The sequence below is a fragment of the Somniosus microcephalus genome, chromosome 14 (assembly GCF_052327205.1).
Source record: "Somniosus microcephalus isolate GS21.2 chromosome 14, FLI_Smic_1.0, whole genome shotgun sequence".
In the NCBI taxonomy this organism is placed as follows: Eukaryota; Metazoa; Chordata; class Chondrichthyes; order Squaliformes; family Somniosidae; genus Somniosus; species Somniosus microcephalus.
The window spans coordinates 4,387,005-4,401,439 of NC_141000.1; the positions used below are offsets into that span (position 1 = coordinate 4,387,005).

Sequence of the window (14,435 nt, forward strand, 5' to 3'; positions counted from 1 at the left end):
CACGGATTTGATGATTTGCATACATTGATTTGATGATTTGCACACATTGATTTGATGATTTGCACACATTGATTTGATGATTTGCACACACTGATTTGGTGATTTGCACACATTGATTTGATGATTTGCACACATTGATTTGATGATTTGCACACATTGATTTGATGATTTGCACACACTGATTTGATGATTTGCACACTGATTTGATGATTTGCACACATTGATTTGCTGATTTGCACACTGATTTGATGATTTGCGCACACACACTGTCCCGTTGGCTTGCCCCGAGTGTGCGCGCATTGCGCTGCCTCCAGTCGCTCAGCCCCCGCCTTCCAGCGCTACGTGGCCGGACAGGAGCGGAGCGGAGCCGCATTCCGCGCTGTGTCCGCCGGCCGCTGCACCACAGGGAGCCGGAGCCCAGCGAGCCAGCCCCGGAGTCACTGTGAGTACAACTTGCAATTAGAGGGAAGGGAGGGTCCCTGTGTAATTTGTGCAGAGTAAACCTACCCGAGCCAGCGCAGCCTGCCCATAACTGGGGAAGAGGCAATTCGCCAGCTCCTAAACTGTGACTGGGGAACAATCCTTGCAGCCCAGGCAAGATCTCCCTTCACATCCTGCCACCCAACTGCTGGCTGAGAAAGAACTTGCCTTTCTATCGATCCTTTCACCACCTCAGGACGTCCCAAAGGCTTCACAGACATTGAAGTACTTTTTGAAGTGTTGTAATGGGGGAAACACAGCAGCCAATTTACGCACAGCAAGCTCCCACAAACAGCAATGTGATTATCGATTTTACTAGTGATGTTGGTTAATTGATAAATAATGGCCAGGACACTGGGGAGAACTCCCCTGATCTTCTTCGAAATAGTGCCGTGGGATCTTTTACATCTACCTGAGAGAGCAGGCAGGGCCTCGGTTTAACGTCTCATCCAAAAGACGGCACCTCCGACAGTGCAGCACTCCCTCAGTACCGCTCCTCCGACAGTGCAGCGCTCCCTCAGTACCGCCCCTCCAACAGTGCAGCACTCCCTCAGTACTGACCCTCCGACAGTGCGGCGCTCCCTCAGTACTGCCCCTCCGACAGTGCAGCGCTCCCTCAGTACCGCCCCTCCGACAGTGCGGCGCTCCCTCAGTACTGCCCCTCCGACAGTGCGGCGCTCCCTCAGTACCGCCCCTCCGACAGTGCAGCACTCCCTCAGTACTGCCCCTCCGACAGTGCAGCGCTCCCTCAGTACCGCCCCTCCGACAGTGCAGCACTCCCTCAGTACCGCCCCTCCGACAGTGCAGCACTCCCTCAGTACCGCCCCTCCGACAGTGCAGCACTCCCTCAGTACCGCCCCTCCGACAGTGCAGCACTCCCTCAGTACCGCCCCTCCGACAGTGCAGCACTCCCTCAGTACTGCCCCTCTGACAGTGCGGCGCTCCCTCAGTACTGACCCTCCGACAGTGCAGCGCTCCCTCAGTACTGACCCTCCGACAGTGCAGCGCTCCCTCAGTGCCGACCCTCCGACAGTGCAGCGCTCCCTCAGTACTGACCCTCCGACAGTGCAGCGCTCCCTCAGTACCGCCCCTCCGACAGTGCAGCGCTCCCTCAGTACTGCCCCTCCGACAGTGCAGCGCTCCCTCAGTACTGCCCCTCCGACAGTGCAGCGCTCCCTCAGTACCGCCCCTCCGACAGTGCAGCACTCCCTCAGTACTGCCCCTCCGACAGTGCAGCACTCTCTCAGTACTGACCCTCCGACAGTGCAGCGCTCCCTCAGTACTGCCCCTCCGACAGTGCAGCGCTCCCTCAGTACCGCCCCTCCGACATTGCAGCGCTCCCTCAGTACCGCCCCTCCAACAGTGCAGCACTCCCTCAGTACTGCCCCTCCGACAGTGCAGCGCTCCCTCAGTACTGACCCTCCGACAGTGCAGCACTCCCTCAGTACCGCCCCTCTGACAGTGCAGCACTCCCTCAGTACTGCACTGGAGTGCCAGCCTAGCTTTCTGTGCTCAAGTCCCCGGAGTGGGGCTTGAACACACAACCTTCTGACTCAGACAGACGTGCTACCCACTGAGGCACAGCTGACACGGTGGCATAGTGGTTAGCACTGTTGCCTCACAGCACCAGGGTCCCGGGTTCGAATCCGGCCTCGGGCGACTGTCTGTGTGGAGTTTGCACATTCTCCCCGTGTTTGCGTGGGTTTCCTCCGGGTGCTCCGGTTTCCTCCCACAGTCCAAAGATGTGCGGGTTAGGTTGATTGGCTATGATAAATTGACCCTTAGTGTTAGGGGGATTAAATATGTGGGGTTACGGGGATCGGGTGGGATATGTGTCGGTGCAGGCTCGATGGGCCGAAATGGCCTCTATCTGCACTGTGGGGTTTCTGTGATTCTGTGATTAAGAGCGCGGGCTTAAGTTTAAATTTAAGCTGGGTTTAAGTTTCCCCCTTATATCACTGTCCCTCTTGGGATTCGCTGCCTGCTTTGCAGAATCCAATCAGGTGTGAGCCAGTCCTCTAGAGTGGGGGAGGGGGGGTTCTCTCCGCCCCCTCAGGCCTTTAGTGTGATTGGTGGTCCACCCGGAATTGTAAGGGCTGATTTCACATGTGTGCACTCCTGGATTGTTCCGAAGTCTCCTAGAATTCACCTTTAACCTCCCGTGACACTGGTGCACCCGGGTGATGGATGGAGCGGTTTCTAGAGCTCAGAGAGTTGTGGGTATTGTGGCCGCCATTATTGCCTCGAGGATTGGCATGTCTGGCAATAAATGGCGGGTGTGTGAGGATGGGGCTGGTTGGAGGCAGGAGCTCATGTGATGAACACACCCAGAATACAGTCTGTTATGAATCTTATGACCCATGAAGAAAGACTCATGAAATAACACTGGACGGGCAGCTGGTGGCGCCGTCCAAGGAGTATAAATACTCGGGCGTGGGCCCAGCTTGCCCAGGACATTGTGTAAACAGGAACTAGTGAAGTACAACTAGACCTCCATGTTTTGAAACAAGTTGATTAAAGCCTTGCTTTATACTGAAACCAAGTGCGTAGTGAGTTTTATTACATCACGGTCCACCCAGAGTTAGCGACACTAGTGAGAGACCACAGTTTAAGGACCACACTCGACAACAGGCTCCGAACACTCATTGCAGTGTTGATGTGTGCCCCAAACGGTTTGCATGCCCGTCAGATTGGCAGTATAAGCGTTAGGGTGAAGTGTGAATTGCCAGGCTCGGGTTCCACAATGGGTTGTTGCTTTGAGGAGTGGAATTGGAGTCAGAGCCAGAGCAGTTGGCGATCTAGACAAGAGGATGCCAAGCTGGTGGCAGGGACACTTAAACTGTCCTAAAAACCCACCTGCTTCACTAACGCTCGTTAGGGAGGGAAACCTGTCATTCGTACCCAGTCTGGCCTAAATGTGACTCCAGTCCCACATTCCCTCTGAAGTGGCCCAGCAAAGTCACTCAGTTGCATCAATGGCAATAAATGCCGGCCTTGCCAGCGACGCTCACATCCTGAGAATGAATAATTAAAAAAATGTCTCGTCCAGGTTGGCAAATGGAGAAGAAAGCTGAAAAGTGCAAAGATCACTGGGCAGCGGGGAGCGGGTGAGAGAATGGGGGTACACGACCTAGCAGTTAGAAGGGTTCGGGGCAACCCAAGATTGACATTGATGAAGACAAGGAATGAGATGGGTTCCTCACGGTGGGGAAACAGGGCTCGTAACTGGCATGGTGAGGAGGGGGATTCGGACCGGTGAGTAGAATAAATTGAATCTCTGGTGAGACATTATTCCAAGAATTACATAGAATGTACAACACAGAAACTGGTCATTCGGCCCAACGGGTCTGTGCCGGTGTTTCTGCTCCACACGAGCCTCCTCCCACCCCTCCTCATCTCACCCTATCAACATATCCTTCCATTCCTTTCTCCCTCGTGAGTTTATCTAGCTTCCCCTTAAATGCATCTATGCTATTTGCCTCAACTACTCCCTGTGGTAGCGAGTTCCACATTCTCACCACTCTCTGGGTAAAGATTATGAGGGGACGGAATTTGTAACAGGCAGTGCAGAGCCAGGTGTAAGTGCAGAGCAAGATGTGCAAGGAGGGGGGTCACCCAGAGGGGTCAGTAGGAGCAGCTGCTGGAACAGGTATGGAGGGGTCAAGGGGCAATGAAAACATGCTGAACATGAATTAATTCATTATTTATCAGAGAGGGGTCTTGTGTACTCATTTATAAAGTTATTGAGGAAGATTTGAGTCGGGGCTGGGCATGGGGGCCTCGTGGTTATGGTACTGGACGAGCGACATAGAAGTGGTGAAGTTCAAATCCCACCAGGGCAAGTTGTGAAGAATGAATGGAATAGATCTGGTAATCTGTGGGCCGACACCAGGAAATAACCGTGAAAGCTGCCGGATTGTTGTAAAATCACAACTGGTTCACGAATGTCCTTCAGGAAAGGGAAAGAGACTGTCACGCCTACCCGAGCTGGCCGACACGTGACTCCAGCCCCACATTACATCGTTAACTCGCACTTCCTTTAGGGCAAGTGGGGATGGGCAGTGTTGTCCAATTCACCAGAATAAATCTGATTCAGGAATCCTGATTTTATTAACACCAATTGATTCACAGAAATAGAGAATGAATGAAATTCAACACAAAGATTGACAAGGCTAAACTCAAAATGTGAATAATTTCTCTCAGTAATTCCACGGCCTGTATAAAAAAGGAATAAAGGCTTATCTTATTAAGATGACCCTTCTGATATTAGATTAATAAAGGAAGCCAGTGAGTTCATAGAACCAGAGAAGTTTACAGCACGGAATCAGGTCATTCGATTCATCATTCTGTGCCAACACTTTGTTAGATCAGTCCCAAACTAATCCCACTGTCCCACTTTCCCCATAGACCTGTATCAATCCAAAACTAATCCCGCTGCCCGCTCTCTCCCCATAGCCCTGTATCAATCCAAAACTAATCCCGCTGCCCCGCTCTCTCCCCATCGCCCTGTATCAATCCAAAACTAATCCCACTGCCCGCTCTCTCCCCATCGCCCTGTATCAATCCAAAACTAATCCCACTGCCCGCTCTCTCCCCATAGCCCTGTATCAATCCCAAACTAATCCCACTGGCCTGCTCTCTCCCCATAGCCCTGTATCAATCCCAAACTAATCCCATTGCCCGCTCTCTCCCCATAGCCCTGTATCAATCCCAAACTAATCCCACTGCCCTGCTCTCTCCCCATAGCCCTGTATCAATCCCAAACTAATCCCACTGCCCCGCTCTTTCCCCATAGCCCTGTATCAATCCAAAACTAATCCCACTGCCCTGCTCTCTGCTTCCAATATTTATCCGATTTTCCCTTAAATGATGCAATGGTCTCTGCCTCAACCATTCCCTGTGGTAAACCATTCCATGTTGCAACAATCTTCTGTGTGAAGAAATCTCTTCTAACCCCTCTTCGCCTTCTCTGCTCCAGTGCAAATAGTCCCAGTATCTTAAGTCTTTCCTCATAACTATATTTTCCCATCCTGGCATCATCCTAGACTGTGCGCTCTCTTTAATGTCCTTTCTAAATGAGTTGCCCAAAACTGCACACAGGACTCTAGCTGTGGCTGTTCATTTTAGTCATTCATGGGATGTGGGTGTCGCTGGAAAGGCCAGCAATTATTGTCCATCCCTAATTGCCTTTGAGAAGGTGGTGGTGAGCTGCCTTCTTGAACCGTTGCAGTCCGCCTGGTGAAGGTACTCCCACAGTGCTGTTGTTCAGGATTTTGACCCAGCGATGATGAAGGAACAGCGATATACTTCCAAGTCAGGATGGTGGGGAACATAGAGGTGGAGGCATTCCCATGCACCTGCTGCCCTTGTCCTTCTAGGTGGTAGAGGTCATGGGTTTGGGAGGTGCTGTCGAAGAAGCCTTGGCGAGTTGCTGCAGTGTATCTTGTTGATGGTACACACTGCAGCCACGGTGCGCCGGTGGTGGAGGGAGTGAATGTTTAAAATGGTGGATGGGGTGCCGATCAAGCGGGCTTGAGTGTTGTTGGAGCTGCCCTCATCCAGGCAAGTGGAGAGTATTCCATCACACTCCTTACTTGTGCCTTGTAGATGGTGGAAAGGCTTTGGGGATTCAGGAGGTGAGACACTCGCTGCAGAATACCCAGTCTCTGACCTGCTCTTGTAGCCTAATAAATACTGTGTCTAAATTTATTAATACTTCTTTACTGTTGCACTTGATGCCTCTATTTATAAAACTCAACATCCTGTTGGCCTTGTTTATGCCTTTATCTACCCGCATTCGCACGTTTGAGCCCCTGGATGTCTCTATCTGCATTGCCATGATGTGATGATGCTTCTTTCCCACTTCAGTCCACCTGTAGTCTGGCTGAGTAAGATTGCCAATTTAGTGCTGGACCGGGACAGGGTTGGACCTATGGTTAGCCCAGTCTGATTTCACCCGTCTAGCCAAGTGACAGAGTCAAGCTCCAGCCCATCAGTCTGAACTGGCACCTAATCTCGGGGCTAGAGCTGACCGTTCTCTGTGTCCCCCTTTATTGATCATCGGAATGCACATGGTGTGATGTGGGCCGTACTACACGGATAAAGCACTGACATACATTGGGCAATAGAATATCCAACCAGAGAAATGGACGAGACTCCATCAAACTGTACTTTGGAATGTAAGGTTATTTTGGGATGTTATTCTCTTGGTCTGAATATCTTTGACCATCTACTTGATAATTCACCTTCAAAATTTACGAGAATGATTCCAGGGATGAGGGACTTCAGTTACGTGGATAGACTGGAGAAGCTGGGGTTGTTCTCCTTGGAGCAGAGAAGGTTGAGAGGAGATTTGATAGAGATGTTCAAAATCATGAGGGGTCTGGACAGAGTAGATAGAGAGAAACTGTTCCCATTGGCGGAAGGGTGGAGAACCAGAGGACACAGATTTAAGGTGTTTGGCAGAAGAACCAAAGGTGACGGAAGGAAAAACTTTTTTACGCAGCGAGTGGTTAGGATCTGGAATGCACTGCCTGAAAGGGTGGTGGAGGCAGATTCAATCACAGCTTTCAAAAGTGAATTGGATAAGCTTCTGAGGGAAAACATTTTTGTAGAGCTCCGGGGGAAAGAGCGGTGGAGCGAGACTAGCTGAGGTGCTCTTGCAGAGAGCCGGCACCGGCTCAACGGGCCGAATGGCCTCCTACTGTGCTGTAACCATTCCTTGATTCGATGAAAATTGATAAACATACGTGTTTAAACAAGCACTGGAGAAATATCTTGACTGAATGGAATGGAGCTATGTGTTATGTGATTTACTGTTGGAAAAGATTTCCATCTGTTTCCACCGACCTTTACAAACACAGATAAACGGGCCTGTGATAACGCAACATAAATGTGGTTTGGATCAAAGGGTTTTAGGCCATTTATTGAGACAGACTCTGAGAACTGACAGCAGCTTTTACACAGCTGTATGAAAAAACTAACCAAAAACTTCACAATGCTGGAGCTTTAGAGAGAGATCACGGATTGGTGAATTTTGCAAAGCTCATAGTTGATTCCTGAAGTTTTCTATATTCTAATGATCAGCACGTTGGTTTTTATATATTGGGTTCTTTGTTACGAGGTGGGCTTGACTTTGCAGTTTGGTTCACATCTTGATGTGAAAGAATGTAGCTGATCCACATCCAAACTAATCAGCTCACACATCAGAAAGAACAGCCTGGTGTTTCAAACACACACAAGGTCCTCCAATGAGGTTCTAGTTGGGTGATACCTTGCTATGCGATCTTTATCATTTCCTGTTTAAATGTCTGCAGGATTGCTTACATTGAGCAGTATTTGGAATAAAACATTAAACAGACCTTGTGTTTTGTGGTCCCCTATGCAATGACGTGCTCAAGTTTAAACAGAAAAACATACGTCAACATTCATGGATAGTTTTATGCTCGTCCACCTGTGGAGCCTTTGGAACTATTCGGTTCAACATTTATCAGCACAACAGCTTGTCCTGTGAGAAACATTTCCTTTCATGTTTCAATCAGATTAACTTTGCCGTACAAATCCCCTTTCTGGTCCTGGGTGAAAACGCACTGTGCAGTAATCGAGATTTCTTTTAGCAGAAAGCTGCCTGTAGACTTGGTATCAAAGACTGCCATGCTCAGAGATGGCAACCAGATGAATGGCAGGAGAAAAGGAATGATATAGCGGGGCTTTGATGAGCTTGGTTTAAGTTGGATGGTTCTAGAGCTGACCCAGACATTCTTTGAGGAGCTTGGTTTAAGTTGGATGGTTCTAGAGCTGACCTAGACATTCTTTGATGAGGTTGGTTTAAGTTGGATGGTTCTAGACCTGACTTAGACATTCTTTGATGATGTTGGGCTTAAGTTGGATGGTTCTAGAGCTGACCTAGACATTCTTTGAGGAGCTTGGTTTAAGTTGGATAGTTCTAGACCTGACCTAGACACTCTTCATGCTGTTGCTGTGTGGAAGTTACTACATTTGGGACTAAAACACTAACTGTGTACATATCTGGGAGCAGGGTTTTCTGAGGTAGATTGTTGGGGAACAGTAGAGGGGGCTTTACTCTCAATCTAACTATGTGAGATCTGACGGGGAGTGTTTGATAGCATTCAATGCCCAGAATGGAAAGTGTTTCATTCCTCAGCACTAACGCACTACACTTGAACAGAATATTCATACGTGGTATTCATACATGAATGGTTTGCCAGCACTGGTAGCCAATGATTGTGAAATACTGGAGAGAGGAGTGTATGCAAAATGCTAGTCATATCATAGGTAGTTTCTAACATGTTTATAAATTGTAAGATCTGTGTCAGCCGTGACTCAGTGGTAGCACACTCGCCTCTGAGTCAGAAGATCGTGGGTTCAAGCCCCACTCCGGAGACTTGAGCACATAATCTACGCTGATACTTCAGTGCAGTGCTGAGGGAGTGCTGCACTGTCGGAGATGCCATCTTTCAGATGAGATGTTAAACTGAAGCCCCTGTCTGAATTAAAAGATCCCATGTCACTATCTCAAAGAAGAGCGGGGGAGTTATCCCCGGTGTCCTGACCAATATTTATTCCTCAATCAACATCACTAAAACAGACAACCTGGTGATTATCACATTGCTGTTTGTGGGACCTTGCTGTGCGCAAATTGGCTGCCGTGTTTCCGACATTACAACGGTAACTACGCTTCAAAAAGTACTTCATTGATTGTAAAGTGCTTTGGGACATCCTGAGGTTGTGAAAGGTGCTATATAAATGCAAGTCCTTTTTTATTACCCGTAAGACTACTGTCGTGTGATCCTTGAGTGTGATATGTTCCTACACCAGTAGGATGCAATGTTGCACCATTTGGCTTCATCTCTTATCAGTCAAAGATAAGATAAGTTAGACTTGCATGATTGTAAACATCCACACGTGTTCCGGAATACTAGTAACCCTGTGCGGACAAATCGGTGGAAATGTGTTTGTTTTTGGCCCTGAAAGAGACCAGTCGTCAGAGGCCTGAGGCTCTCCCGAAATTGGGCTTCAGGCCTCATCAACAGCCACGCTGCGGGCAACAATCGGGCATCCCTTTTGTTTTGGACCCTAAGGGAATTGAGGGATCTGGGGATAGGGTGACCGTGATCTCATCGAATGGCGGAGCAGGCTCGAGGGGCCGCAGGGCCGACTCCTGCTCCTGTTTCTTATGTTCTTATCCAGAGGCAGCTTGTCAGTTCCATGAGAAAGAAGTTAGGCTGGCTGTTTCCCCGCCAACGGCCCTCGGATAGGTGAGGGGGGGGGGCGGTGGGGAGGGGGTGGCGATCGGGTTTGGAGGTGATTGGGAGAGATGTGATTGGAGGGGGGGGTGAGGGAGAGAGGCGTCAGGGGGTATGAGGCGATTGGGAGGGGGCTGGCAATGATCCTTGATATTGCTGTGTGGTAGTTCTGTATTCACGTAAGTATTAATTTTTTTTAAAAGCTGAACATTTGGTGGTGTCGGTCAGGCCACATAGAGACCTGGTTATACTGAGCACAGCAGGCCCGGTGTTGACTGCATTCAAGGCAAACCAATTTCAGAAAGCGGGCCACAAACTGGCACAAGCTCTGGTCACCTGCACTGGAGCCTTTACCAATATGACGACTGGCGCACCTCCGGCGTGGAATGTGCACGCGCACTCTGCCCGCCATATTGGCCAATTAGGCGCCCGCTTTGCGCCTGTAAAACAGACACGGCATCAACAAATTTCTAGGCCGTCGTCTCCAAACTGGGCCGTATTCCTTTGCACAGATCCTTTAATGAAACCTGCGTTTGTTTTTACAACGCATAACATCTTGCTTTGGCCTGCAGAATCCTAGCGGCCTAATCTAAACCACGTGTTTGTCTCCATCACACAGATTGAATTCATAATACACAGATATTAATACTCACTTCTTTATTCTCAAGCTATTTTACTAATTTCCTTCTAAACATTTCAGAATCATACCCAATGCACACCTGTTGTTTCTTCACACTGGAACATAGGAACAGGAGGAGGCCATTCAGCCCCTCGAGCCTGTTCTGCCATTCAATTAGATCATGGCTGATCTGTATCTAAACTCCATTTACCCGCCTTGGTTCTGTAACCCTTGATACCCTCGCTTAACAATAACCTATTAATCTCAGTTTTTAAATTTTCAGTTGACCCCAGCCTCAACAGCGTTTTGGGGGAGAGAGTTCCAGATTTCCAGTGCCCTTTGTGTGAAGAAGTGCTTCCTGACATCACCCCTGAACGGCCTGGCTCTAATTTTAAGGTTATGCCCCTTTGTTCTGGACTCCCCCCACCAGAGGAAATAGTTTCTCTCTGTCGACCCTAACAAATCCTTTAATCATTTTAAACACCTGAATTAGATCACCCCTATACTCAAGAGAATACAAACCTATTCTTCTTCCCTTTATGCTAATAATCTCATAATAAAAACAGAAAATGCTGGAAATACTCAGCAGGTCAGGCAGCATCTGTGGCGAGAGAAACAGAGTTAACATTTTAGGTCGATGACCCTTCGTCAGAACTGGAAAAAGTTGGAGATGGAACAGGTTTTTAAGGAAGTGTTGGGGCAGGGAAAGGGGGGAGGGGAGGAAAGAACAAAAGGGAAGGTCTGTGATAGGATGGAAGGCAGGAGAGGTTAAATGACAAAAGGGAGGATGGTGCAAGGCAAAAGGAGATGGTAATGGGACAAGTAAAGAAACAAAAGATGGCTCTAGAGGAGGTGTAAATGGGAATATCAGAATCATCACCAACAGCTGCCGTCCAAAAAAAATGGGGGCAGAGGTTATGGTCTGAAATTGTTGAATTCGATGTTGAGTCCTAAGGCTGTAAAATGCCTAATCGAAAGATGAGGTGCTGTTCCTCGAGCTTAGGTTGAGCTTCGTTCGAACAGTACAGAGAGGTCAGAGTGGGAGTGGAGCAGAGAATTAAAGTGACAGGTGACCGGAAGCTCGGGGTCACCCTTACGGACTGAACGGAGGTGTTCCGCAAAGCGGTCACCCAATCTGCGTTTGGTCTCCCCAATGTAGAGGAGACCGCATCGTGAGCAGCGAATACAGTATACTAAATTGCAAGAAGTACAAGTAAATCGCTGTTTCACCTGGAAGGGGTGTTTGGGGCCCTGGACAGTGGGAAGGGAGGAGGTAAAAGGGCAGGTGTTGCCTCTCCTGTGCTTGCACGGGAAGATGCCGGGCAAAGGGGAAGGGGTGTTGGGGGTGATAGAGGAGTGGACCAGGGCGTTGTGGAGGGAGCGGTCTCTTCGGAATTCTTAAAGGGGAGGGGAGGGGATCCAATGATACTCTTTACCTATACCAAGCCGTTAACTTATTATATTATAACGATCCTACAGTATGGCCTGACCTTGCTTTTATCTACATTCGATCCCACCTGATATCTGGGGCACATCCGCCAATGCCCAGATCCCTTTGAATGATATCAGTTTTCTTTACACTATTGATGAGCTGCACAGATTGGACCAGGGTAACAGGATTCTGATTAGAATGTGTCAAATGGAATGGCAGCTGAGGGTTGTCATTGATAAATCTGTGGAACGGCCAGCCCAACACTCCGCTGCGTTACAGAGCTGCTGCACATGGCTCTGATCCGGCCCCACCTGGAGTGTTGTATACAGGTCTACTAACCTAGTCATAGGAAGGGTATTATTGCCTCTGGGAGAGTACCAGGGAGCAACAGCACTAATTCTGGGTATCAGTTTCAGTCGTATGGAAAAGGTAAGGAATCTCCCCTGGTAAATTGGTGTCAAGGTGGCAACCTTGTGATCTTTGAGCATTGGTTTAATTTTCTTTCACGTGGTGGGGAGAGGAGAAAAGTAAATCTTGTACAAGACTCGGGCACTTTATGGACCTGTTCAGCTATTGTTACCTTTGCCCTTCCTTCTGGTTATGTCTTGATGTGAAATGTTTGCTAAGAAATTATTGGCCAGCCTCGGAGAAAGGTGAATCTCATCGTGTCTTTATGAACTCCATTTTGTACTTTTACCAGCAGCAACATTTGACTTCACAGCCATTGGCATATTTATATATATGGTGTGGAGATGCCGGAGTTGGACTGAGGTGGACAAATGTAAAAAGTCACACAACACCAGGTTATAGTCCAACAGCTTTATTTGAAATCACAAGCTTTCGGAGTGCTGCTCCTTCTTCAGGTGAAGTGGAGAAATGCATAAAGACACAGCTTATATAGTCAGAGAATCATGTCAGATGTTTACAGGTAACCTTTCCAACTGCCATTAATCACACCTCGGCAGAGAGATAATCACAGCAGTCAAAGGTGTGAATGGTGTCCAAACAGGTCAGTCAGGGAAACATTACATCAAAGAACAATGAGGTAGGGTCACAAGGGGTCAAATATTGCAGATGCTGGGGTCTGTATGAAAAACAAAAAAACAGACAAAAAACATTTTTTTGGCTGGAAATCACAGCAGGTCCGGCCGCATCCGTGTAGAGAACGGATCTCTACACGGATGCGGCCGGACCTGCTGTGATTTCCAGCCAAAAAAAAAATAAATGTTTTTTGTCTGTTTTTTTGTTTTTCATACAGACCCCAGCATCTGCAATATTTGACCCCTTGTGACCCTACCTCATTGTTCTTTGATGTAATGTTTCCCTGACTGACCTGTTTGGACACCATTCACACCTTTGACTGCTGTGATTATCTCTCTGCCGAGGTGTGATTAATGGCAGTTGGAAAGGTTACCTGTAAACATCTGACATGATTCTCTGACTATATAAGCTGTGTCTTTATGCATTTCTCCACTTCACCTGAAGAAGGAGCAGCGCTCCGAAAGCTTGTGATTTCAAATAAAGCTGTTGGACTATAACCTGGTGTTGTGTGACTTTTTATATTTATATATATAAACGGATCATTCTGTCTGTCTGTCTATCTGTCTGTCCTTCTGTCTGCCTGTCCTTCTGTCTGTCTGTCCTCACGTGTGCGTCTGTCCGGCTATGCGCTCGAAAGTTATAGAGCGTACCTACGCGTGCGTTACGTCGAAAGAAAGCTTACCTTTCCGAAACGGTCGTAAGCATATTTACGTTTCGGCCAGACAAAAATCGCGCCTGTGGTATCCGAAAAACGTTCAAAATTCCGCTCATTAGCATCTCATTATCCGCTCATTAGCGACAGAGTGACCTCGAGGTTGACCAATCGTACGCCGGGTTCCTGGCGCGTGCAGCCGGGCCCTCCTACGGTCGAGTGACGGGACGATTGACCAATCCTACGCTTTGGTGACCTGACGGTCGACCAATCGGTGCGTGTGTGGGCGGGCCTTATCGTTCTGAACCGAGGTGAGTTGCCGCCATCTTGATTCCAAACTTTTTCCTTTCTTTTTCCCGCTTTCTGCGTCTTTAAAAAAAACGTTGCTTTTAAAACACATATTGTTTTTAAAAAAAGTTAATTACTTTCTAAATCTTTTATCTAATCTCATTAATTTTCCTACCTTTCCCCGTTTTTCCAGGTTGGCCTCGAAGCCTCGGCCTCTCCTCCGCACCCACGCCCGAGCTAGGCACCTCCCGGCCCCAGTCAACAAGCGGGCCCCCGATCGCCGCCATCTTTGTGAAGGCTGGAGGGGCGGGCCTCAGCCGAGCGCCGCTACCTTAGTAAAGGGGTGCGCGCGCAGCAGGAGCAGCTGAGACGCGGTGTCTCTCTCTGTTCCCCGCTCGGCTCGGGCGGGGGGGGGCGGGGCTCTCAGGAGTGCTGATCTCGGGTGGGGCTTGGAGAGCGGGAAGGGTTACCCCGGCAACCGGGCCCGCCAGCCGTCTCTCACAGCCGCAATCGGCGCTCTTCAAGCCAGCTCGGGAGGGCAGGGCCATGTCAGTGCGTGGGGCGGCACGGAGCTCCGTGGAGCCATCGCCGGCGCTGGGCTCGGGTGCTTTGTGGCCTGCGGCCGAACAGCGGCTGCGGACCTCGAGCTGACTGGGG

General features: G+C 49.0%; 1 protein-coding gene across 4 annotated transcripts in view; it reads left to right on the forward strand.

Moving 5' to 3' along the window:
• Nucleotides 1–303: 303 nt before the first annotated feature.
• Nucleotides 304–14,435, forward strand: part of phldb2b (pleckstrin homology-like domain, family B, member 2b) — a 315,268-nt gene continuing 301,136 nt past the window's right edge. For 3 of the 4 annotated variants that reach the window (XM_086006161.1, XM_086006162.1, XM_086006163.1), the window contains exon 1: nt 304–442. The gene's annotated coding sequence lies outside the window, so the exon portion shown is untranslated. The remainder of the gene's footprint in view (nt 443–14,435) is intronic. The other variant, XM_086006164.1, reaches the window with a different exon arrangement.